Source organism: Ovis aries, chromosome X (genome assembly GCF_016772045.2).
Source record: "Ovis aries strain OAR_USU_Benz2616 breed Rambouillet chromosome X, ARS-UI_Ramb_v3.0, whole genome shotgun sequence".
NCBI classification, from domain to species: domain Eukaryota; kingdom Metazoa; phylum Chordata; class Mammalia; order Artiodactyla; family Bovidae; genus Ovis; species Ovis aries.
This window is the reverse complement of record NC_056080.1, coordinates 66,300,363-66,311,571: the sequence shown is the minus strand read 5'-3', so window position 1 is coordinate 66,311,571 and position 11,209 is coordinate 66,300,363. Positions and strand designations below refer to the sequence as shown.

The window sequence follows — 11,209 nt, the reverse complement described above, 5'->3', positions numbered from 1 at the left end:
TAGTAAACTGTCAGGAGTCTTGGTTACTTTTTGTCTCTTGGAAATGGGAAAGATAGGGTATGGGAAAAGTGGAAAGTCTTATACCTTTCAGATATTCTCAATGATTGCTCAGGAAACCCCTAATCACATCTCCTGATGCCTTATCTTATATCATGCCTCTCCTTTTTTCAGAATTGGAGTGCACTCCTTGCTCTCTCTAGCCACTTTTCATTTCCTGCTCCACGCTGATGGGTTTTAGCAAGTGTTTTTCCTTTCCCTCCCCCCAGCCATATGTCTGTAACAGGCCCCAGCTGGGAAGAGCCTTATTGTGAATGAGTGAATGAAGCTTCAGTGAATGTTGGGAGTGACATCATGTTTCTCTCTGGATATGTGGAGAGGAGGAGTACAGTACAGAGAGGAAGGAGAGGGAAACTATGATATCCCATTATAGAGTAACAAATGCTTGACATTTTAGTGGGTATAGACCTAAAAGTCTACATGATTGAAGGAAGCAAACCAGGATCTCTGCTGTTTGTGAGTGAAGATAGGAATGAACTCATTTCCTTGAAGAATGAAGGGAGAGAGGGAGAAGAGAGAACTGAAGGAGGTCATAATATCCTTTACTTAATTGGAGGAGGCACTGAAACTTGCTTCATGAACTTGTACTTTTTAAAGGTAGATTGAAGATAAGTTGTTGTGCTGCACTATTTCTGTTGCTATTCGTGAGAGTCACTACCAGCCTCTCTTCTCAGGTAGGTCTGCCTTTGTGGAGGCTTCTGTTGACCTTTATAAAGAACCCAGGGAAAAGTTTGCAACTTAGAAGAACCCTCTGGTTCAATGACAGGGTGTTAAAGGGGTTGAGTACAGAGGAAATGACACAAATAGTACCATATAGCTCCATTTTTATTTTATTTTTTCTTTTCAGTAGGATTAATGGGCCAGAAACCGTGGGCAGAATGACTTCAGGCAACCCAAAACACCAGATATTGGCATAAGGAAACAATACAATGAAAAGTCAATACTTGGACCTTTGTCATTCCACAGAGCATGATGTACTATCCAAAACAAAAAAGAAGAGCTGCTTTGGAGAAGGGTTTTAACAGATTGTTTCATCAGAAGAAAGATTTAGAAGAGGGGAAACTTCCAGTTATGTAAGATGGGCATTTTAGCATTTAAAGACGTCTGTTCCCTGTGTAGGTCATTGAGATTGATACCAGGAGCAGACTGTGGCTGACAAAGCCAGTTTAACTAAGTGGTTTCATGCTCCTAGAGAGATGCTGTCACTCTTGTCTCTCACTTTGGCGGATATTCATCTGCAATGAGTCCAGTACCTGAAGGAGCAAGAGAACAACAAGCATACAGGGGGACAACATGGCCTTCTGAGTGAAGATAGCAGCGGAAAATATCATGAGATTGACTGCATTGGGCTGGGCTTGTTCTTTAAAAAAAAAAAAAAAAGAAGTCTTATTTTTGATGATAAAAGTAACAGGTGGTCATAGTTTAAAAAATAAAGTGAAAGGTATAAATTTAAAATAATATAATTTTACAACCCAGAAAATCTTAACATTTGTATGTTTCCTTTTACAACTGTAAAAAAGTGTAACAGTTTAAAATTGACATTGTACTTGTTACTCTCCAACTTTCTCATTTGAAAATAAATAAGCATTTTTCCATGTCATTAGAATTACTTAAAAACACAATATTAAGTGCCACATAATATTTCATATGAAAAATCCACCAAGCAATTGAGAGCTTTTTTCAGTTGTTGAGAAATCACATATACAAATCAACAGCATACAGAAGATTTAAACAACACAAATTACGAGCCTTACAAAATGTGAATGGAAATATATACATTTCTGACTTGAGTTACAGAAAACACAATTCATTTGAAGTACATTTGGAATGCTTACAAGAATTGATTCTTGGGAGGGAGAACAAGATGGCAGAGAATAGGATGTGAAGCTCACCCTCTCTCATAAATAAAACAAAAATACATCTACATGTGGAATAATTTTCACAGCATATCTATTGAACACTGGCAGAAGACCTCTGACTGCTAAAAAGGCAAGAAAGTCACAGTGTAACTGGGTGGGAAAAAGGAAAGCAAGAAAGGAATCAAGATGGGAACTGCACCCCTAGGAGGGAACTGTGAAAGAAGAAAGGGAGTTGCACAGCCTCTGAGGAAAATGCAGTAGCCATTTCTCTGCAGCCAGAGCAGAGGGAGAACTGCACAGATGGTCAGTGCTGATGTCCTTCACTCCTCAGCCTGACACGCACATCTTCCAGTGCTGGTGAAGGCTGGATGCTGAAACTTGGGCTTCAGACATAAAACCCTGTGAGAGGACTGGGATAGGCTATGGGTAGGCAGCATGGGGGAGGAGTGGGAATCCAGTGCAACTGTGGCTGGGAGTGTAAGCGGAGGAAGCCTGGGCCACCTTAGAGGCCAGTTGCCATTGTTTGTGGGGTGTATGAAGGGAAGGATGGTACTGGATTATAGACTTTTTCCCTGTGTGAATGCTCACAGAGGGCAGGACACTGCCTACACAGGCTGTGGGGACTGTTGCAAATCACCACCACCTGCCCAGAAACCAGGAGTGGTCCTGGGCCCTGCTGACACCCATCCAGACTCCAGGAGTGCTTGTAAACTCCTGAGCTACCATCACATGTCCCAGGGGTGCACCTGAGCTGTCTGCCTGAGCTAAGAACCCCAAGATCAGGCACCCACCACTGCATCTGCCCACCGCCTATCAAGAGGAAAACAGCACAGGCTGAGGAAAGGGGCAAAAGACATAAATAATTCTCCAGGACCACAATTGATATATCTCCTAAACTTAGTAAGGTAAATATAGGTGAAATGGAGCAGAGGAACCACTCCCAGTTAAAAGACTGAGCATTTCCCTGAAAAAAAATTAATAAAACAGGCCACTTCAGTATAACAGACATGGAGTTCAAAAGGGAAATAATGAAAATACTGAAGGAATTAAGAAAGGATATCTACAGAAATGCAGAGTACTGTAAAAAGGAACCAGAAACTATAAAGAAGAACAAAGAAAAAATAGAAAACTCATTTGCAGAGAAAAAAGTTCAACTAAAGCCAGTGAAATTCAGAATGAACACTGCAGAAGAATGAATAAGTGACTTGGAATATAGAACAATGGAAATCATCCAATCAGAATAGCAGACAGAAGGCCAAATTGGAAAAAAAAAGAAAGCAATATAAGAGACCCATGGGATAATATAAAGTGTGCCAAACTATGCATAATAAGGATTCCAGGAAAAGAGAAAGGGGGATCGAAAATATATTTGAAGAAATTTTGCCTGAAAACTTATAAAACCTAAAGAAGGAAACACAAATCCAGGTACAGGAAACACAGAAAATGGATGCTTGTTTATCCCAAACAATATAAACCCAAGCAGATCTACACCAAGACATTTTAACTGAAATGGAAAAAGTTAAAGATGGGATTCTTAAGGAAGCAAGAAAAAAACAAAGAGTTAATTATAAGGGAACCCGCATAAGGATAACAGCTGATCTCACTACAGAAATGTTGCAGGCCAGAAAGAAGTGGAAAGATATATTCAAAGTCCTGAAAAGGGAAAATCAACAACCTAGGATACTCTATCCACTTAGAATAGGAGAGAGGAAGAAGATATCAGAGAAGCAAAAAATAAGAATATAGCAGTACTAAAGGAAATACTGGAAGTTCTCTAAATAGAAGTAAAAATCCATAGGAAAGGGAAAACCATAACTGGAAAGTAAGTGAATACACAGATTTAAAAAAGAATGTGTAAAAGTGATAACCACAATGAACAGCAAAAAAAAAAAAAAAAACACACACACACACACACACAAAAAGATGTAAAATAGGACATCAAAATCATGAAATTTGGGGGTAGACAGTAGGAAAATATATTTTTTCCCCCAGAATGTCTTTGAGCCTATATTACTACTAGTCTAAGGTAAGTAGATATAGGATGGGGTTTACATATTTGACACAGTAACCAGAAATCAAAAGCATACAATAGATGAAAGAAAAAAAAAAAAAAGCATTGTATGAGAGAACATCATCAAGCCACAAAAGGAAAAACAAAAAAAGAAAGCAACAAAGGAGAAACATAGAATCAATGAGAAAACAAGGTTTAAATGGCAACAAATACATAATTATCAATAATTACATCAAATGTCAATAGACTAAGTGCTCCAAAAGAAACAGAGTAGCAAATTGGGGAAAAAAGCGAGCCTATGACACGCTGCCTACAAGAGACCCACTGTAGGGCAAAGAACATGCACATTTTGAGGCTATGGAAAATATTTTATGGAAATAATAAAGTGGGTGTCACAATATCATATATCAAAGAAAATTGACTTTAAAACAAAGGCATGAAGAGAGAACACTATATAATGATAAAAAGATAATTATACACCTAATATAGGAGCACCCAAATACATATCAGATCTAAAGGAAGAAACTGACAGGAATATAATATTAGTAGGAGACTTTAACACCCCACTCACATCAATGGAAAATCTAGACAGAATAAGGCAACAGAAATGTTGAATGATAAAACAGACTTGATATTTTCAGGACATTACATAAAAAAAAAAAAAAAAACAACACATTGTTTTCAAGTGCACATGGAACATTCACTAGGATTGACCACTTACTATGGCACAAACCATTATTTCAAGCATCATTTCTGACCACAGTGTAATGGAACTAGAAATTAACCACAGAAAGTAAAATGAAAAAATTAAAAAAAAGATTACATGGAGACTAAACAACATGCTACCAAAAACCCAATGGGTCAATCAGTTCACTTCAGTCACTCAGTTGTGTCCGACTCCTTGTGACCCCATGAACCACAGCTCACCAGGCCTCCCTGTCCATCACCAACTTCTGGAGTTTGCTCAAACTCATGTCCATTGAATTGGTGATGCCATCCAACTGTCTCATTCTATCGTTTTTGAGATTGTATCCAAGTTCTGCATTTTGGATTCTTTTGTTGACCATGATGGCTACTCCATTTCTTCTAAGGGATTCCTGCCCACAGTAGTAGACATAATGGCCATCTGAATTAAATTCACCCATTCCAATCCATTTTAGTTCGCTGATTCCTTAGAATGTTGACGTTCACTCTTGCCATCTCCTGTTTGACCACTTCCAATTTGCCTTGATTCATGGACCTAATATTCCAGGTTCCTATGCAATATTGCTCTTTACAGCATCAAACCTTGCTTCTATCACCAGTCCCATCCACAACTGGGTGTTGTTTTTGCTTTGGCTCCATCCTTTCGTTCTTTATAGAGTTATTTCTCCACTGATCTCCAGTAGCATATTCGGCACCTACCGACCTGCGGAGTTCATTGTTCAGTTGCCGTTTCATACTGTTCATGGGGTTCTCAAGGCAAGAATACTGAAGTGGTTTGCCATTCCCTTCTCCAGTGGACCACATTCTGTCAGAACTCTCCACCATGACCCATTCGTCTTGGATGGCCCCACATGGCATGGCTTAATTTTACTGAGTTAAACAAGGCTGTAGTCCATGAATGGGTCAGTAATAAGAAATTAAAAATACCTTGATTGGTTTGCATATGTTGAACTATCCTTTTGAACTTGGGATGAATTCTACTTGGTTGTGGTGTATGATTTTTTTATGTGATGTTGGGTTCGGTTTGCTAATCTTTTGTTGATAAACTTTGTAGTAGTCTACATGGGATCTGAAACAGAGGAAAAAAGGGGGGCGGATATTAGGTAAAAACTGAGTAAATTTGCATGAAATAGATTTAGTTAATAATGTATCATTTTTACTTTGCTAATTCTAAAATATGTATTATACAATGAAAGATGTAAATCACAGGGAACTAGGTGTGAGTATATGGAAAATTTCTGTACCACCTTTGCAATTTTCTGTAAATCAAGAATTGCTGTAAATTAAGAATTAAAATTAATTAAAATTCAAGGTACTTCCCTAGTGGCTCAGTGGTAAAGAATCCACCTGCCAATGCAGAAGACACAGATTTTATCCCTGGTTCAGGAACATCCCACATGCCACAGGACAACTAACCCCATGCACCACAACTACTGAGCCTATGCTCTAGAGTCTGGGAGACACAACTAACAAACCTTGAACTCTCTAGAGCCTGTGCTCCACAACAAGACAAGATGCCCCAATGAGAAGCCCATCCACCACAATTAGAGTAGGCCCCACTTTCCACAACTAGAGAAAAGCCTGCACAGCAACAAAGACCCAGCATACCCAAATAACATGAAATTAAAAAGAATAAAGTTCAAAACATAATTGATTGTCCATTAAAAGATTATTTACTAATTTATAGAATTGGTATCATAGCATCCATGTAGTCAAGCAAACATCTACATATATTTTACGCTTTAAAACAAAAATACATGGATCAAAGAAGAAATCATAAGGGACATCTTAAAATATTTGATGTTTAAACATAATGAAAATACTACGTATAAAAAGCATGATGAAAGCATGGTTTGAGGGAAGTTTATAGCCTTAAATATGTATATTAGATGGCAGGGTGAAAATTAATCAGCTAGGTATCAAACATACTAGGAACAATGAGGGAAGAGGGAGCAGAAGGAAGAAGGTATTAAAGGCAAAAGCATAAATTCATAAAATAGAAAATAAAGGCAAAGAAGGTCAATAAAATTTCACATTTCTTTTAGAAAGCTAATAAAATAGACAAAAGTGTGGGAGATTCATCAACATGAAAAGGTTCAGGGAAATAATATGAAAGAAAGGAAAACAAAGATGAAGAAGGAGATTAAGAGTAAGGAACAATTTCAACAATTTATGTGAATAGGATTGAAAATTTAAAGGAAACTAATGAATTCCTAGAAAAATGTAACTTAACAAAACCAATTCAAGAACAATAGAGGAAATCTTGTATAGTCCCATATTATAGTTATTAAAAGCTTCCATGAAACCCAAGTAAATGCTTTCCACCAGAAATTCATTTCAAATAAAAATACATAGATAATATTGTATTATGCAAACACTAATCAAAAGAAAGTTGGAGAGGCTATGTTAATATAAAAAATTAGACTTCAGAAGAAGAAATACTCAAGATAAAGATAGGCATTACAGGACTGGAAAAGGTCAGTTTTCATTCCAATCCCAAAGAAAGGCAATGCCAAATAATGCTCAAACTACCACACAATTGCACTCATCTCACACGCTAGTAAAGTAATGCTCAAAATTCTCCAAGCCAGGAGAATTCCTCAGGAATACGTGAATCGTGAACTTCCTGATGTTCAAGCTGGTTTTAGAAAAGGCAGAGGAACCAGAGATCAAATTGCCAACATCCGCTGGATCATGCAAAAAGCAAGAGAGTTCCAAAAAAACATCTATTTCTGCTTTATTGATTATGCCAAAGCTTTTGACTGTGTGGATCGCAAGAAACTGTGGAAAATTCTGAGAGAGATGGGAATACCAAACCACCTGACCTGCCTCTTGAGAAATCTGTATGCAGGTCAGGAGGCAACAGTTAGAACCGGACATGGAACAACAGACTGGTTCCAAATAGGAAAAGGAGTATGTCAAGGCTGTATATTGTCACCTTGCTTATTTAACTTCTATGCAGAGTACATCATGAGAAACACTGGACTGGAAGAAACACAAGCTGGAATCAAGATTGCCGGGAGAAATATCAATAATCTCAGATATGCAGATGACACCACCCTTATGGCAGAAAGTGAAGAGGAGCTAAAAAGCCTCTTAATGATAGTGAAAGAGGAGAGAGAAAAAGTTGGCTTAAAGCTCAACATTCAGAAAATGAAGATCATGGCATCTGGTCCCATCACTTCATGGGAAATAGATGGGGAAACAGTAGAAACAGTGTCAGACTTTATTTTTGGGGGCTCCAAAATCACTGCAGATGGTGACTGTAGCCATGAAATTAAAAGACGCTTACTCCTTAGAAGAAAAGTTATGACCAACCTAGATAGTATATTCAAAAGCAGAGACATTACTTTGCCAGCTAAGGTCCGTCTAGTCAAGGCTATGGTTTTTCCTGTGGCCATGTATGGATGTGAGAGTTGGACTGTGAAGAAGGCTGAATGCTGAAGAATTGATGCTTTTGAAGTGTGGTGTTGGAGGAGACTCTTGAGAGTCCCTTGGACTGCAAGGAGATCCAACCAGTCCATTCTGAAGGAGATCAGCCCTGGGATTTCTTTGGAAGGAATGATGCTAAAGCAGAAACTCCAGTACTTTGGCCACCTCATGCGAAGAGTTGACTCATTGGAAAAGACTCTGATGCTGGGAGGGATTGGGGGCAGGAGAAGGGGACGACAGAGGATGAGATGGTTGGATGGCATCACTTGACTCAATGGACGTGAGTCTGAGTGAACTCTAGGAGTTGGTGATGGATAGGGAGGCCTGGTGTGCTGCGATTCATGGGGGCGGAAAGAGTCGGACATGACTGAGCAACTGAACTGAATGATAAAGATGGCAATTTACCAAGAAGACATAACAATAACTGAAGCAAGAACTGAGAGAACTGCAAGGAGACAGACAAGCCCACCATTATATCTGGAGATTTCAATACTTTACTCTTACAGATTACTAGAGAACCATCACACTCCTGATCTCAAACTATAGCACACAGCTATAGTAATCAAAACAGTATGGTACTGGCACAAAAGCAAATATATAGATCAATGGAACAGAATAGAAAGGCTGGAAATAAACCCGCACACTTACGGTCAATTAGTCTACAACAAAGAGGCAACAATTTACAATGGGGAAAAGACGATCTTTTCAGCAAGTGGTACTGGGAAAACTGGACTGCTACGAAAGGTTGGAATTGGAACATTCTCTAACACCATATACAAAAATAAATTAAAAATGGTTTAAAGATCTAACTGTAAGACCAGAAACCATAAGACTCATAGGGGAAAACATAGGCAGGACACTTTGACATAAATCATAGCAATATTTTTCTGGATATATCTCCCCAGGCAAGGGAACCAAAAACAAACAATTAGGACTACATTAAACTAAAAAGCTGCACAGCAAAGGAAGCCATTGACAAAATGAAAAGGCAACCTACTAAATTTAGGAAGAAGATATTTACAAGTCATTTATCTAACAAGGCGTTAATATCTAAAATATATAAATAACTCCTACAATTGAATGACAAAAATCCCCTAATTCAATTTAAAAAATAGGCAGAGAATTTGAATAGACATATACACACACAAAAGAATGAAATCTTGTTATATGTGACATGGGTGGACCTCATGGTTGTTATGCTAAGTGAGATAAGTCAGAGAGAGAAAAAAAAATATGATTTCACTCATGTGGAATTTAAAAAAAATGCTCAAAGATACAGAGAATGGACTGGTTATTGTTGGCAGGGGTTGAGGGGTGAGCAAAATGGGTGAGGGGAGGTCAAGAAATACAAATTTTCAGTCATAAATAAGGCTTTTGGATATTATTTACAGTATGGTGATAATAGTCAATAATACTATATTTCATATAACTCAGTGACAGAGGGAATCTAGACTTATTGTGGTGATCATTTCACAGTGTATACAAATACTGAATCATTATGCTGTACACCTGAAATTAATGTTGTCAATTATACCTAGATGAAAAAAGTTAAAACATCCACTGGATCATCGAAAAAGGAAGTTCCAGAAAAATATCTATTTCTGTTTTATTGGCTGCCAAAGCCTTTGACTGTGTGTATCACAATAAACTATGGAGATGTCTGAAAGAGATGGGAATATCAGACCACCTGATCTACCTCTTGAGAAACCTGTATGCAGGTCAGGAAGCAACAGTTAGAACTGGACATGGAACAACAGACTGGTTCCAAATAGGAAAAGGAGTACGTCAAGGCTGTATATTGTCACCCTGCTTATTTAACGTATATTCAGAGTACATCCTGAGAAATGCTGGGCTGGAAGAAGCACAAGCTGGAATCAAGATTGCTGGGAGAAATATCAATAACCTCAGATATGCAGATGACACCACCCTTATGGCAGGAATTGAAGAACTAAAGAGCCTCTTGATGAAAGTGAAAGAGGAGAGTGAAAAAGTTGGCTTAAAGCTCAACATTCAGAAAACTAAGATCATGGCATCTTGTCCCATCACTTCATGGCAAATAAATGGGGAAACAGTGGAAATGGTGGCTGACTTTATTTTGGGGGGCTCCCAAATCCCTGCAGATGGTAAAAGACACCTACTCCATGGAAGGAAAGTTTCAACCAACCTAGACAGCATATTAAAAAGCAGAGACATTACTTTGTCAACAAAGTTCCGTCTAGTCAAGGCTATGATTTTTTCCAGTAGTCATGTATGGATGTGAGAGTTGGACTGTGAAGAAGGCTGAGTGCTGAAGAATTGATGCTTTTGAACTGTGGTGTTGGAGACGACTCTTGAGCGTCCCTTGGATTGCAAGGAGATCCAACCAGTCCATCCTAAAGGAGATCAGTCCTGGGTGTTCATTGGAAGGACTGATTTTGAAGCTGAGGCTCCAATACTTTGGCCACCTGATGCGAAGAGTTGACTCATTGGAAAAGACTCTGATGCTGGCAAAGATTGAGGGCAGGAGGAGAAGGGGACAACAGAGGATGAGATGGTTGGATGGCATCACCAACTCAATGGACATGAGTTTGGGTAAACTCTGGGAGTTGATGATGGACAGGGAGGCCTGGCGTACTGCAGTCCGTGGGGTTGCAAGAGTCAGACACAATTGAGTGATGGAACTGAACGGAAAAAAGTTTAACAGAACAGTTAGCTAGAAAGTCAATAAGACATAAACAGCACTAGAATAAATTTGTCTTAACTGACACTTGTAGAATACTATACACAATAGCAGTCAAATTCATATTCCTTGCAATTCTACATGGAATGCTGACCAAGATAAACTATATCCTAATTCATAAAATAAACTAACAGACTGGTTTCTTTCACTTAGCAATATGAATTTAAATGTTCTCCATGGTTCTTCATGGCTTGATAACATTTCCTTTTTATCCTTGAATAATGTTTCATTTTGTGAATGAATGACAGTTTATCCATCTATTAAATAACATCTTGGTTCTTTCCAATTTTTGGCCGTTATTAATAATGCCAGTATAAACATTAATGTGTAGGTTTTGGTGTAGTTCTAAGTTTTCATTCATTTGGATAAATATCTAGAAATTTGATTGCTGGATGGCACAAAAGTCTATGTTTAACTTTGTAAGAA

At 38.2% G+C, this 11,209-nt stretch overlaps 1 long non-coding RNA gene across 2 annotated transcripts in view; it reads right to left on the bottom strand.

Annotated features, from left to right (window-relative positions):
- Nucleotides 1–864: 864 nt before the first annotated feature.
- Nucleotides 865–11,209, bottom strand: part of LOC105605507 (uncharacterized) — a 187,430-nt gene continuing 177,085 nt past the window's right edge. For both annotated transcript variants that reach the window (XR_009598893.1, XR_009598892.1), the window contains one exon: nt 865–5,701. This is a non-coding gene — a long non-coding RNA (uncharacterized LOC105605507). The remainder of the gene's footprint in view (nt 5,702–11,209) is intronic.